We start from the raw sequence: 15,777 nt of genomic DNA on the forward strand, positions 1-15,777 counted from the left end.
CTGAAATTTGGTATTTAGTTATCGTTGGGTGTATAAAACTTTCCATCTGAAATTTGTTGGTATAGGTTCATGCCTTCATATAACCCCCATAGAACGGTACCTCCCGATATTCGGTATTTTGAAGGTTTTAGCTTCATTATCCCACCAAAATGGCTGAAATTTGGTATTTAGTTATCGTTGGGTGTATAGAACTTTTCACCTGAAATTTGTCGCTATAGGTCCACGCCTTCATATATCCCCCATAGAACGGTACCTCCCGATATTCGGTATTTTGAAGGATGTGACGTCAATATTCCACCGAAATGACTGAAATTTGTTATTTAGTCTTCCATAGGGATATAAAATATTCCAGAAAGGATTTATTAGTATAGGTCCACGTCTTCCTATATCCCCCATAGAAGCATACCTCTTAATTTTTGGCATTTTTTAGGTTTTAGCCACATTATTTTACAAAAATATTGGTATTTGTTTTTTCATAAGCGAAAGGAAACGAATTGTTCCATTTTACTTCAATACAACTCGTGGTGGAGGGTATAACAAGTTCGGCCCGGCCGAATTTAACGCCGTTCCTACTTGTTAATTATTCCTTATGTTGTTAGTGGTTATTTATACTGCTTCTCTTCATTCACTTTGTTGTTTTTCTAGTTGAACTCGGCAAAACCTGGGCATGCGTTGTTTGTCAACTCTCATAATATTATGCGTGACATATATGTATATCAAAGTTCTGTCGAAAGTGTATATGAGAATTATCTTATGCTCTTGCAGAAAAGTATTCTGTTATTCTCTAGGGCGATCATTTGAAAAATCTACCAAAAAATGTAAACAATCGTGCAATGATCGCCGTTGAGAATCACAGAAGATTACTCTGAAAGAACAATCTTCCACAATTTTGAGAAATGTTTTGCAGGGGTGACTTCTCTTGGCGACATTTCCTGAGTATTTCAGCCATGTAAAACTTCTCTACAAGTGGTGTCTTAAAGGCCTTTGGGATCGGCGATAAACTGTAGGTCCCATATCATTGAGCTAATATGAATCGGGGTGCACTCATTGATATGAGAGAAGTCCCCTTGTTCTGCAAACATCTTCTATTTTTATACCCTACACCACTATGCACAGTGATGGCACTTACATGGGAAGGTGTGACAAAAATACTTCTAGATGATATGTACATATATCGAACTGAAATTTTTATCAATGGGTCATAGTGACCTAAAAACACTCTACACTTAGTTCCCATGCAACGAATCATTCTGAATTCAAGTATTTTACTGTTGAGAACACATTGTTTAACTGAAATCGCTGTAATCCGGTACTAGGAGTTGTTATTTCATAGTAAACCTCCCCGCGAGAAACTGTCAATATTGCTATACCCCCAATATGATTTATATCTCGCTTTAATGTATTTTACAGATATTTAACAAATTCTAAACGGATTATGCTTTAATAGTGAAGTCAGAGTTTAGAACATGATATGGGGTTACCATCTAATTTCCGCACTTTATAGGATTTAACTAAGTTTTTCAGGAGAATTACCTGTAATAATGTATTTCTGATTCTCAATGTGGGAAATACCTCTTAAATTGTTCAATAATGATCAACATTTCGGCGTGGTCTAACATTAGGGTGTCCTAAAAAAAATATTTTTCGTGGAATCTTCATATACGAAAACTTAATCCTATCGATGTCAAATTTGTAGAGTTACCATGGCAAATGAAATCGCTAATAGCATCAATAATAGTCTTATGCTTGGTTTACATTTACGAAATCCACTCGATTTCAACTGTCAATTTCATTGATTAAACGTCAAATAAAATCAAATGGATTTCAGATGAGTTTTCACTTGACGTATACGCAAAGGAATTGACAGTTGAAATCGAGTGGATTTCGTAAATGTAAACCAAGCATTATTACAATATATAAGCACAAAAAACATTTTATTGAAAATACATATAAACCGTTCCCGTACACAAAAAGTTGTAAAATGTTCACTTCTCTTTGAACAAAAATGGCGATCTCTTTAAAAACTTTTTACTCGACAAATTTGAGCGTGTAAAAAATAGTAACATGGTTGCCGGCGTCTGATTGGCTGATTCGCCGACTTTGACATTTTTTATTTTTCATTTCATTTATTTCAAATAATATTACAAATTTTTGGATACAATTCATAAGGATTTAGAGTTCAAGAATACAGCTTTTTCTACTATGATAACTTTGACATTTGTTCCAGTTTTTTGACGTATGTATTTTCCATTTTTCGGTTCCCGAACTATTTCAAAAAAACTTTTGTGTGAGATCAATTTTTTTACAATTCTGTCTTTTACGAGTTTTACTGTTAAAAAGTACGGGAACGAAGCTATAATAAAGGATAATAAAAATAATTTTAAAAATTCAAAAAATATAAATTCAGCAAGTATAAAAGGGAGTTAAACTTTTTTTCATAAATTCCAAACCGCAAAAAGTCTATACAGTTTTGAAATCTACAGGTGCCAGGCTTCAATTTGGTACTAGTGGCCATTCTTGCGTATTTTTGGAAAGTAACTAAAACTTTACGGAAATCCATACATCTATTTTAAATATTTTCATTTTGACCAATATTATAACCAAAATATTTAGCAACACTTGCAATTTAGATGAATTTTCATAACCAAAAAAAAAAATATGCCTAGACCTTTTACTAAATGATTCAACATAAGTTAAGGCGTTAATAATAGTCATTTGTTCAGTTCGCCTTAAGTCATTTGGTATAAAAGCCAGGTAAGTGAAAACTTTAGTATCTCCCTAAAACAATGTTAACAATGTGTCTGAAAAGTATTTCCAAAGAAATGTGCAAAAACTTTTGTTCTATACCCTATTGTTTTCCTCTATCAGGATAATGCCGTTAAAGACTAGTGTAATATGGGGCAAATCTGACTGATACAGGATTTGTACGTACTCTAGACATAACCGTTAACGATTTTTCATAGTTATTTTTGGAGAAAAACTTGAAAAACTAGAAATTTTCTAGGCATTCTGATTACAAAAATGGCATAAAAAGCCAACAATTTGAAAATTATTAATCGATTATTGTGATGCATAATTTTCAATGCTCAATATAAAAATGTCCATTTTTTGCTTTCCGGTAAAATATGCTTTCCTACAAAATTATGGATCGGACAACAAATGCAACCTGTACTTTTATTGCAAACATACATGGACCGACGGACGGACATGCATAAATCGACTCAGAAAGTGATTCACCATATCACAAAAAGGAACTATGGGTCTATCTCGCTTCCTTTTCTATGTTACATACAAATGCACAAATACATTATACCCCTTACCACGAACTAAGATAATTTAATATTTCGGAATTTCTTAAAAAGATTTTAGATTTTTTCGCAGAACTATTATGATATGCAAAGTCTGGGCCGATGCAGCGGTATCCAGCTCAAAATTGTTTGTGTGCTCCAGCCACTATACATGCTGCCGTAGGGATTTTTTTACAGCTTTCGGGATATTTTGTCAGAAAGTATGGACTTGCCCTTGAAAAAATTTGTACCGTCATAATTCGGGCAGCGAGTACAAGTTGTTACAACAAAAATCAAAGAGATTCGAGAGCAGGACTTAACCTGCACTTTTCACACACTGCAAGATATAGTCCATATTCGAACTGGATCTATGCCTTGTAGAAATATTACGATGTGCAAAGTATGGACCAAATCGTTTACTGCCTTGGAGAGAAAGAGTTAACCGATATGGCTCATCTTCGAACATAAACTAAACTTGAACAAATATTACGAAGGCCAAATTTTGGACCGAATCGGTTGATCTGTTTGTGCGATCCAGGTAGACGCCTAAACATACTTGGTGAGGCACATTTTGGTCATATCAATATACTCTCATTAGCCTAATAGTCCAGTCAAAATCGACATGTGTATAAAGGGGAAATAACAGAAATTCACACAAAGCTGAATTTTGATTGGAAGCATTTGACCACTTTTGGTAAACAATTGGGAATTTTATGCTACGAATGTCTTCTTTTATATTCTAAAAAATGAAAATTTTAATGGATTAGCCACTATTTTGATGTCTCCGTTCTTTGACCACCTACGCCAGCCTTCTTTAGATTATGCACGATGGGGCCAATAACAGGTTTTTGAGGCAAAAAGTAATTTTCAAAGTCAGTGATTGAAATCAAATAATAACGGAATTATATTCTTAACACTTTCAAACCTCCAAAAACAAAAAAATAAAAATCTGACAACGGCCCACGGCGACATGCCAAGATGTTGTTATTTTCATTCCGTTTGTTTCTGGCATTCAGTCGTAATTAAAAAATTTAGGTTTTTTGGTGCCAAACCTTATCTGTTTTTTAAATGGAAAATACGGGTAATCAACCGATTTCATTATAATTTGGCATACTTTTTTCTACTCCAAATTCCAAATTTCATCAAAATTGGACAGACATAGCGTGAATCAATATAAATTTGTAAACTTATTTATAGTCAGAATTCGGTAGCACTGTCCAAATTTCATCATAATTGGACAGAATTTGCGTGTTTGGCCCATCAATTACTTGAAATTGGCCAACATATATATATGAGAACTATAACTATATATGAACCGATATCAACCAAATTTGGCAGATTCGTTTCTAGGCCGATTATAAACATCTGCACGAAATTTTGAAGGTCCAGCTTGCACCTGTGATTTTTTGCCTCAAAACCCTGTCTTTGGCACCACAATGCATTGTAAAGACAAGTTTTTCCTATTTCATTGTAAGGCTTTGCAGAAGCGGAGATATTTGCATAATAATTAAACGTTAAATTTGTCTCCACATAATTCTGTGGCCATTCCCACCCAGAAAATTTTTCGCCAATCGCAAAAAAAAAGTAAAAAGTAAGTAGTCGGGCGGTACCTTTTGACAAAAGTTACCTCAAAAATGTGAAGACTAGTAGGTTTATCATTGCAATTTGCATCAATTTAAATTGCGGGAATTTCGCTAGACATTTTGTAGCATAACAACTAAATGTAGTTTGTTACAAGCAAACCAAAACAGTAAAGACACACATTTATATGTTAGACAGCGCTTCCGGGGTCTAACCGCTACATTGATAGAATTTGCATCAAGGGAGAGGTCACGAATTGGGTTTCTAGTTTCGTTTTCGTAATTTGTCGGAATAACTTTCCTACAAAAGTTTTGGTTAATTTTAACTGCTAAATATTATACGATCATTGTCCAAAAATATTGGCTTCTTCCTTGACCAAACCAAAAAATTTGTCAGTAGTGAACTATAACTGCGACCTTTAGCGTGAATGTAATTACACTGCACACAATTAAAACTGTGGGATCCTTGAATATAATAGGGTGCAACTCTGTCAAATGACCACGTGCATCAAGATAGTTGACATCAATGGAAAGGTTAAAAGATCGCCTTCCAAATATAACTCACGTTGTCGCTTAGGATCTAATACAAATTTTACACAAAAGTTTTGGTCCATTAAACCCGCTAAATCTAATCTGATCATCATGTTAAATTGCAAGCTTCTTTTTTGTCGTAAACCCTAACCTTACTTAAAATTTCGCGCCGATAAGACTATTATTGCAAATTTGGAGCATCAAACCCCATTATATGATAGGCGGTAAGCCCGTTATGTAGCAGATACATTATTTGCAATTTGCATCAGGGGAAAGGTCAGTACTTCTTTTTCCATATGTAGGCTACTTTGCCGGTATATGCCCTCCAAAAATTAAAATATGGATCAAAAATAAAATTTTAAAATTTTTCATACCAAAGTAATGGTCCATTTCACCCGCTAAATATTTCACGATCATCACCAATAAAACTAGGGATCTATTCTGGTCTGAACCCGACCTCCATACAAAATTTCGTGGCGATCGGTTCATAATTGCGGCCTGGAGTTTGATTACAATTTATAATGGACAGACGGACACACATCTCAAAGTCGCTTTATCTCGTCGAGATATGAAGATTGGTATACCACATTGGGGGTCTCCGACGAAATTCGCGGTGTTACATGAATTTTTAACAAAACAAAACTCAAAAGGCTTTTTCCCTTGTTGTTTTGATGAAAATGCGATTTTCATGACAAACAACACATTTCATTAATTCCAACTAATTCATGAAATAACTACAATTAATTTATCAGCAACAAGTTTACATCCAAATTTACTGTTTAATCACCGTCGCTGTACCGCAACAGAGTTTACTTCCTCCGCTCTCTGATTTTGACATGAACTCTAACTGCACTCCTTTAAAAATTTGTAGTTTGTGAATTACTTTTAAATTGTAATTTTGTCCTTTCGTTTTGGGAAGAAATAATGTCGGGATCTACAAAGCGACTTGCTTTTGGGGTCTCTAGAGGATAAAATGTAACGAACAGAGAAGAGAGAGTTTTTCATGAAATTATCATTTATGCGTTATTAATTTATTTTTAATTTATAACATTTTCTTTCGAATAGTATCATCGAAGATGTAACATCTTTCTTTTCAGATTCAGAATTTCGACAAGCGAGATTTAATTACTTTCATTCTATACCAGATTTAAAACAGACAAGGGAACTTTTATTATATCAAAGAGTTCAGTCCGGTTCTATTTTAAGCTCGATCATTGGGGACTTCCTTTTTATTGCAGAGTCTAAACAACGCTCGAACTTGGTACAACAACAAATGTTCAGAAGTTGTACTTGTCTGATATGAAGGAAATGTAAGACAACATTAGTCGAAGGTCACACTAGCGCTGTTTCAACATGGCGACTTCAAGTTTATAGGCGAGGGGTATGAGGTAGTGAAACCTTTGTACATGGTTTTCTGTGTTCATGATGTTGCCTCTTCCTATTTTTCGTAACAAAAACTCGCTAGTGTGACCATCGACTTACGACGAGTGTTTTAACAACTTTGGTCGTGATTTCGAGTCTCCGCTAACTGCAAGCCTATTGTAAATATTAAACCTTATATAGTTTTAAACAAATAAAAACACAAACTTCATCTCTATTGAATCGATGGAATGTGTTCAAATTCTGGTGAATCTTCCTTGACTTCCTTTGAATGGGTTCAAATGCTGATGAAAAGAGCGGATCTTTATCGATTAACATTGCATGGGTTCAAGTGATAATGAAGAGACTGCACGCAGAGAAAAAAATATGTTTGATCCAACAATATTCCAAGAGCAAAATATGTATTGTTAACATATTGTTGGATTCCTTATGTAGTATTGTGAATCCAACAATCGTTTTTGTTAAATCCAAAAATAGTTTGTGTCAACTCAACAATATTTCTCTCTTTTCTTCGAAAATTTTTTTCTCTTCTCTCGCTATTCGATGCCTTGTTGAAAAAACAATTTTGGTGAGTTGTTGTGTTTGTATGACATGCTGCCTTTATCTTTGTTTTTGTGTGTATGTATACCAACAATGAGACTCTTGTTTTTATTTGTTTCTGTTTTGTTTCATTCTTCTTTCCTTTTCATGTTTGTTATGGTGTTTAATTATTCCTTATGTTGTGGTGGCTGCATGTGGCTTTTTGTTTGTCTTTGTTGTCAGCTAAAGTAGCAAACCATGTATTGCGTTCATCAATGCTCGTAATATTATACGCGATATTTATATCAAAGTTGTGTGGAAAGTGTATATGAGAAGTATATGCACTCAAATCAAAAAATGTTGTATCTGGTTTTCAGGGCTGACAATATGTTTTGTAAAAAATTTAGTTTATGATTGTTCCTACAATCGGTATTGTTAACGATTTTTACAATATTGCGGAAATTCGAAAGTTGTTTTTGTTTTCTATGTTCGGAACAAAAGATGGTATTTTTGGATTTGGATTACAATGTTTGTACAAAACAAACACATTTTTGGAACCAAAATAGATATTTTTGTTCCAACAAAACCGAAAAATATTTTTTCTCTGCGTGTGGGTCATTCACGACTTCCTTTGAATTGGTGCAAAAGATGATATGAAATCACAACATCGCATAGAAGCCCTTCCTTCAAATTTTGCTGGGTAGAAAATTCCAAGAATTGGGCCAACAATATCCACATAATTTAAATTAATTTGATCATGGAAGCCCTTCGAAAACTCTGACGAAAGAAATAATTTTTTTTTAAGTCTACCCTAAAATATCCTTTTACTTACATATCACCATTGCGTCAAAGTAATGGTCGGTCACTTCTCATCATCCACACATTCATTTGTTCTAAAGTGAAAACCATTTTTCATGAAATATGATAAAGAATGAAAAGAAAATGCTCTTAAACAATGTTATTTTAGTCTGTTATTGTTGTTTTTGTTTTTATTGTTACTATTAAGGGTAGAGTACAAGAGTTTGTAATTGTTTTATGTTGGTAGTACATACATACTACCTACCATACCATACCATTAATTTTCTTTTTTTTTTTTGTTATAATTTTTTCCCCAAAATTTTTTTTTTACCATTAACATTGCTGTTGTTGTTAAACATTTTTGTTAATTAGTGTTTGCCATGCTAATTACTTTTCAAATTACTACACATTTTTTTTGTATCAGAGATTTGCATGTTTTCCGTTTTGCTCCAAATGTTGCCCACACGCAGAGAAAAAATATTTTTCGCTTTTGTTGGAACAAAAATATATGTTTTGGTTCCAAAAATGTATTTGTTTTGTTCAAGCATTGTAATCCAAATCCAAAAATACCATCTTTTGTTCCAAACATAGAAAACAAAAACAACTTTCGAATTTCCGCAATATTGTTAAAATCGTTAACAATACCGATTGTAGGAACTATCATAATCTAATTTTGTTTACAAAAAGTATTGCCAATACAGAAAACCAGCCCAGAAATTTTTGATTTGAGTGCATATACTTCTCATATACACTTTTCGCATAACTTGGATATAAATGTCGCGTATAATATTGCAATCATTGATGAACACAATACATGGTTTGCTGCATTGGCTGACAACAAAGACAAACAAAAAGCCACAAGAACCCACCACAACATAAGGAATAATTAAACACCATAACAAACATGAAAAGGAAAGAAGAATGACACAAAACAGAAACAAATAAAAACAAGAGTCCCACAAGTACATACACACAAAAACAAAAGGTAAAGGCAGCATGTCATACAAACACACCACAACTCACCAAAATTGTTTTTTCAACACGGCATCGAATAGCGAGAGAAGAGAAACAAATTTTCGAAGAAAAGAGAGAAATATTGTTCAGTTGACACAAACTATTTTTGGATTTACAATACTACATGAGGAATCCAACAATATGTTAACAATACATATTTTGCTCTTGGAATATTGTTGGATCAAACATATTTTTTTTCTGCGTGCAGCGTTTCTACACCTTTTTCTGGTCCACATCAATGGATGGTTGGTCGCTGAGAGTTCAGTTAAATGTTTTTATGTTTTGTTTTGTGTAAACTCATGCGAATTTTTTCTATGTATAGAGGTTTGTATATCGTATACCTGTTTTATATACATATGTAGGTACATGTTCTATGTACATTTGTGTATGTATGCCTCCTTTGTTCATTTGATTATCCTGATTTTGTAGTTTTGTTTTTGTTTGTCATTTTACCAGATTATGTGTAAATGTCGGTGTGTGTGCGTGCGTGCGTGTTAGTGCTGGAATCTGTAATTAAAAGATTTTTAAATGGCTTGTTAGATTTTAATTAAAACATTTGGGAATTGAGAATTTTAAAATTATGCAAATTGCGGTAGTTACAATTTGTAGTTTTTGTGGAAAGACAAACTTTTCAATAACAACAACAACAAAAAAGACAAGAAACATTTAAATTGTCTATACCACAAACTTAGCAACAAATTAAACAGTTTTCACAAAAATGAAAAATGATTTAAACAAATTTGATTAAATTTTTTGGAAATTAGTACTAATTTATTTGTGGTTTTTATGGATCTACCATATACATATGTACATATGTATATGTACGACACTACACCTTTATTTAATGAGTTCGAAGAGAAGTAGTGAAAGAGTTCCGCCCATCAACTTCTGTTCATTAGAAACTAAACTGCCTCTTTCAATGAGGGTAACGATAACTCTCGAAGGGAGTAACCGATATGATCCAAACGTTGGACATCACGGACATGGCTAAATCAACTCAAAATTGTCTGAAACGGATTTCGTCCAAACATACTTGGGGTCTAAAAGGCACATTTTGCCCTTATGAAAGTGTTTATACCCTCGTTAGCATAAATGCTGTGGACATAAAAATCATTAAGTTCTTCCGGGCCGAACTTTTTATACTCTCAACCATAAAATATTCCTAACTAAAATGGAATACTTAGTTTGCTTTTTCTTCCACAATTTTAGATGGACAAATTTCCGACCACTAATACTCTAAATGCCCAAATTAGGTCTAAAAATGCCCGGCTACACCAAAACATGAATCTATGCCGACGATATATCGGTGAGAAATTTGTAAAATTGCAGCACCAAATCGTAGAACGATATAGCCTGTCTTCAAAATTGACCTTCCTCTGGAAAGATTATACTCAGAGGCAAACATATAGCGTTCTAGCTCAATTTTCGACGCAAGAGTGATAACAACATGGATGAATGGATGGAACAAGATGGGTATGGATATATCAACTCAGAATTTTATCCTTATCAAGAACATACATATATACTTAAATAAAAATATTCATCCAGTTTAAGGACATGTCGCGGGTTGTTTTAAAATTGCTAACGTCAGATTGTCTGATTAAATGAAATGGCTGCTGAGCACAATAACTTACGAATTCAATAACAATTTGGACAAAACTAATAAATTTAAGTTCTTTTAATAAAATATTAAAACAACGACTATGGGATTAAGCCTGACTATTTTGAAAAACAAAATTTGGACAAAACTTTACGAATGGTAAAATTTATGCTAAATATACTTCAAGTTCCAAGAAGCTCTGTATCAGACCACATATTCTGGTACATCCCCCACAAAAGTTCAAGATTTACACTTAAGAGCAGTTTAAGGCTAATTCGAGGATTGTTTTGAAATTTTCATACAAGGTGATATTGTTTAAAGGATTGTGAAGTTTTTTGTTGGCAAGTCCATTCTTCTTCCCGTCAGGACACTTTTGTAAGTGTGTGGTTGTTTATTGCGGCTTTCCTCCTTCTTTAGCTGCTGAGACTCATGTGTTAGACGAATTAATTCTTCTAGATGGTTGAAGTCATTTCGGCGAACATAGTAGTGACGTAGGCCATTATATGCGACCCAGATGATAAGTGGGACGGAGGTTGAGGTATTGTCTGGATGTTGTTAATATTTGAAGTATGTAGTCGTTTGCATTGTCTCAACCGGACTATCGGCAATAGTAGAATGAGTTTTCTGAAAGTTTTCTGAGTTTTCTGCTGCAAGTATCGCTTTCTTAAAAATAATTTATCGGCTTCAATGCATGACGAGAGCAGCGTAGCCATCCATTTTTTTTTTTAATTCAGTACCACTTGAAGATGTTACGTTCCAAAATGATCAATTATGCGAAATTTGGTAAAACTCTGCCGACTTCTCTAGTCTTTCCAGAAATTCTCTGAGGTTCGTATCGCCCGTAAATGTTAGTTTCCATTAGTATACTGTTTTCATGGTCTCAAAATCGACAGCTTCTTGGGTTTGAGATTTCAGTTCTTATCGCATTTGCAACTCGATCCGTAATCGTTGGCGTTGGTTTTGAAATTTCCGCAGTGGGACTTTGAATCGAGTTCCTGCTCGGGCGCCATTTGTGAGAGACAGAAATGTCTAATGTCTCTGTGTGGGACACCGATGTCCTGTGCGGGACATGAAGCAGATGATTAAGAGTGTGACAGAATACCGAAGACTTTGTGTGTGACTAGAAACCGAACCCGTAAACATAAGTGTCTGTGGGAATGAATTAATCGCTAGTCTTTTCAAAATTTGTTAAAACAACATCTCATCCAGGATTATTTCCACAGATCTTAAAACCCGATTTTTAATCAGTTTCGTCGATCCCGTCCAGCGTACACAGAAAAAAAATCCGTCGATAAAAAAATTATCATATTGACGAAATTCGATAAAATTATTTGATCACAAAGTAAAAATACAACGGATAAAATATTTCACATATTGACTAAAATATTTATCGATTTTTATACCCTATACCACAATGTGGAAAAGGGTATAATAAGTTTGTTTTCCCAAAAATTCATGTAACGCCGCGAAATATTCGTCGTAGACCCCTCATGTGGTATACCAAACTTCATATCTCGACGAGATAAAGCGATTTAGCGATGTGTGTCCGTCCGTCCGTCCGTCCGTCTGTCCGTCCATTAAAAATTGTAATCAAGCTAGAGGCCGCAATTATGGACCGATTGTCACGAAATTTAGTATGGAGGTCGGGTTTGGACCAGAATAGAACTGATTAGTTTTTGGCGATGATCGTGAAATGTTAAAGGGATGAAATGGACCAAAAACAAAATTTTTGCTCGATTTTGTAGCCGCTCTGTAGGTCGCAATAATAGTCCGATCGGCGCGAAATTTTAAACGTAGTTTTGGTTTGAGATGAAGAAGTAGCGTGCAAGTCAACGGTATGATCGGATAATATTTAGCGGGTTAAATTGATCAAAACTTTTGTGTGAAAATTGGTAAAATTTCTAATGCACATCTTATAACTTTATCCCAAGAAGACGCGTTTAGTGGTATAGGGTATCACATGGTCGGCCCCGTCCGACTATAGTCTGTTCTTACTTGTTTATATTGAACTGATAAAATGAAATATGTGGAATATTTTGATAAATATTTTTGTCAATATGTGAAATATTTTATTAGTTGTATTTTTACTTTGTGACCAAATAATTTTATCGAATTTTGTCAATATGACAAATTTTTTATCGCCGGAAAATCGATAAATTTTTGATTGAATTTTTGAATTTTTTTATCAAACCCACGATCATCAGCGCTCCTCATCATTAACAAACATAGTCAATCCTGAAAATCAGTCAATACCGATCAACAATCAACAGCGTCGTTCCGGATAATTTTATAGAACGGTACTACCCGATTTTCGGTATTTTGAAGGTTTTAGCTTCACACCGAAATGGCTGAAAGTTGGTCATTAGTCTACGTGGTACCCGGACATAACTCCCAAAATGATTTTGGGCGTTATGTCCGCTGGGCTTTGCGGACATAGCACCCAAAAAAATTGCGGACATAACTCCCAACGATTTTTTTCTTAATTTATAAATTTCTTTGCTTAGTTTTGAAATTTATAGTTATATTTTTTTTAATATTAGAGTAGAAATTAGAATGTAAGCAGACTTATACATTTGAGAAAGTCTAAGTGCCAACCAATGCCGAAGTATCCACAAAATCCTCCTGATTTCATAAAATTATTTAAAAACAAAATTATATAGCAGTTCGGAGAAGGTTTAAATTGTGAATATATTTGTTAAGAAAATCACGCAATTTTTTGTAAAAAATATTTTCACCTGCGGCGCAGGAAGTATTTGAAAATCGCTCGATTTTTTTCAAAAATATTTTCGCCTACGGGGCTTTTCGTTTTTCAGAAAGTATTTGAATATTTTTACAAAAACTTTTTATGTTCGTAAATTGTGAAAATATTTTTTACAAATTTTAACAAAATTTTTTTATTTTCTTACTTTTTATTTTCCTGTAGGCAGAATTTTACGTTTAAAATAGGTTTGAATAAAAATATTGGGAGCTACGTCCGCAAACCAAGGCGGACATAACTCCCAAAATCGTTTTGGGAATTAGGTCCGTTCGGAGTTAAGTCTACGTTGGAGGTATAAAACGTTTCCCACAATTTTGTCGGTAAAGGCTTTCATATAGCCCCCATAGAACGGTACCTTCCGATTTTCGGTATTTTGAAGGTTGTGACCTCAATATTCCATAGAAATCGGCGAAATTTGCTATTTAGTCTTAATTTGGGATACAAAACTTTCCATATGAAATTTTTCGGTATAGATCCACGCCTTCATATAGCCCCCATATAACGGTACCTCCCGATTTTCGGTATTCTGAAGGTTGTGGCCTCAATATTCCACCGAAATCGCCGAAATTTGCTATTTAGTCTTAATTTGGGGTATTAAACTTTCCATATGAAATGTGTCGGTATAGGTCCACGCCTTCATATAGACCCCATAGAACAGTACCATCCGATTTTCGGTATTTTGAAGGTTGTGGCCTCAATGTTCCTCCGAAATGGCTGAAATTTAGTATTTAGTCTCCATTTGAAGTATTAAACTTTCCATATGAAACTTGTAGCGATAGGTCTACGCCTTTGTATAGCCCCCATAGAACGGTACCTCCCGATTTTCGGTATTTTGAAGGTTGTGGCCTCAATATTCCTCCGAAATGACTGAAATTTGGTATTTAGTCTTCATTTGGGATACAAAACTTTCCATATGAAATTTTTCGGTATAGGTTGACGCCTTCATATAGCCCCCATAACGGTACCTCCCGATTTTCGATATTTTGAAGGCCGAAATTTGCTATTTATGTAGTCTTCATTTTGGGTATTAAACGTTCCATATGAAATTTTTCGATATAGATCCACGCCTTCATATAGCCCCCATAGAACGTTACCTCCAGATTTTTGGTATTATTTAGGGTTTACTTGGGGTATAAAACGTTCAATATGAAATTTGTCGGTATAGATCCACATCTTCATAGTGCCCCATAGAACGGTACCTTCCGTTTCTCGGTATTTTGAAGGTTGTGGCCTCAATATTCCACCGAAATGGCTGACATTTGGTTTTTAGTCTTCGCTGGTAGTATAAAACTTTCTCCTCGAAATTTGTCCGTACAGGTTCACGCCTTCATATAGCGCCCATAGAACGGTACCTCCCGAATTTTGGTATTTTGATAATTAGCCACATTGTTTTACCGAAATTGCTTGAATTTGGTATTTAGTCTTCTTCACAAACGAAAGGAAACTAGTTGTTCAGTTTTAGTTTAATACAACTCGTGGTGGAGGGTATAACAAGTTCGACCGGGCCGAACTTAACGCCGTTCTTACTACTACTACATTGATGTCATTGTATAGTTGATACAGCTCGTTGTTCATACGACGCCGATATTTGCCGTCAACACAGATTGGCCCGTAGATCTTTCGAAGAATTTTTCTCTCGAACACACCAAGCACTGCCTTATTTGCTTGAGCAAGTACCCATGCTTCGGAACCATACATTAGCACGGGTAGTAGCAGTGTTTTGTAAAGTGTTACTTTTGTTTGACGAGAGGTGGCTACTCAGCCCAAAGTAGCATCTGTTAGCCAACACTACTCTTCTTCGTATTTCACAACTGATGTTATTTGTTGTGTTTATGGCGGTGCCGAGGTAGGCGAAGTCCTTACTACCTCAAAATTGTTGGTACCAACATTCACAGATGGTGCGGGGTTTGCAGATTTTAGCAGATTCTCTTTCGACTTTTGCAAAGACGTCAGTTACTTTCTTTTTCCGATCGACCCATGATGTCAAGGTCGTCGGCATAAGCCAGTAACATATGACTGTTCGTGTGTATCGTTCCATTTTTTTTGACCTTCGTGTCTCGTATGACCTTTTCCAGCAGGATGTTGAATAGATCACTCGACAGGCCGTCTCCTTGTCTGAAACCTCTTTTGGTAATAAACTCTTCGGAGAGGTTCTTTCCTATTTTAACTGAGGATCTCGTCTCAGTTAATGTCATTCTACAAAGCCGAATGAGCTTTGCAGGAATACCAAAATCAGACATGGCTTGGAACACCTTTGAACGTATAGGGCTGTCGAATGCTGCTTTATAATCGACGAAAAGATGGAAGGTG

This window comes from Musca autumnalis, unplaced genomic scaffold (genome assembly GCF_047663935.1).
Source record: "Musca autumnalis isolate F117 unplaced genomic scaffold, ASM4766393v1 scaffold_4, whole genome shotgun sequence".
NCBI classification, from domain to species: domain Eukaryota; kingdom Metazoa; phylum Arthropoda; class Insecta; order Diptera; family Muscidae; genus Musca; species Musca autumnalis.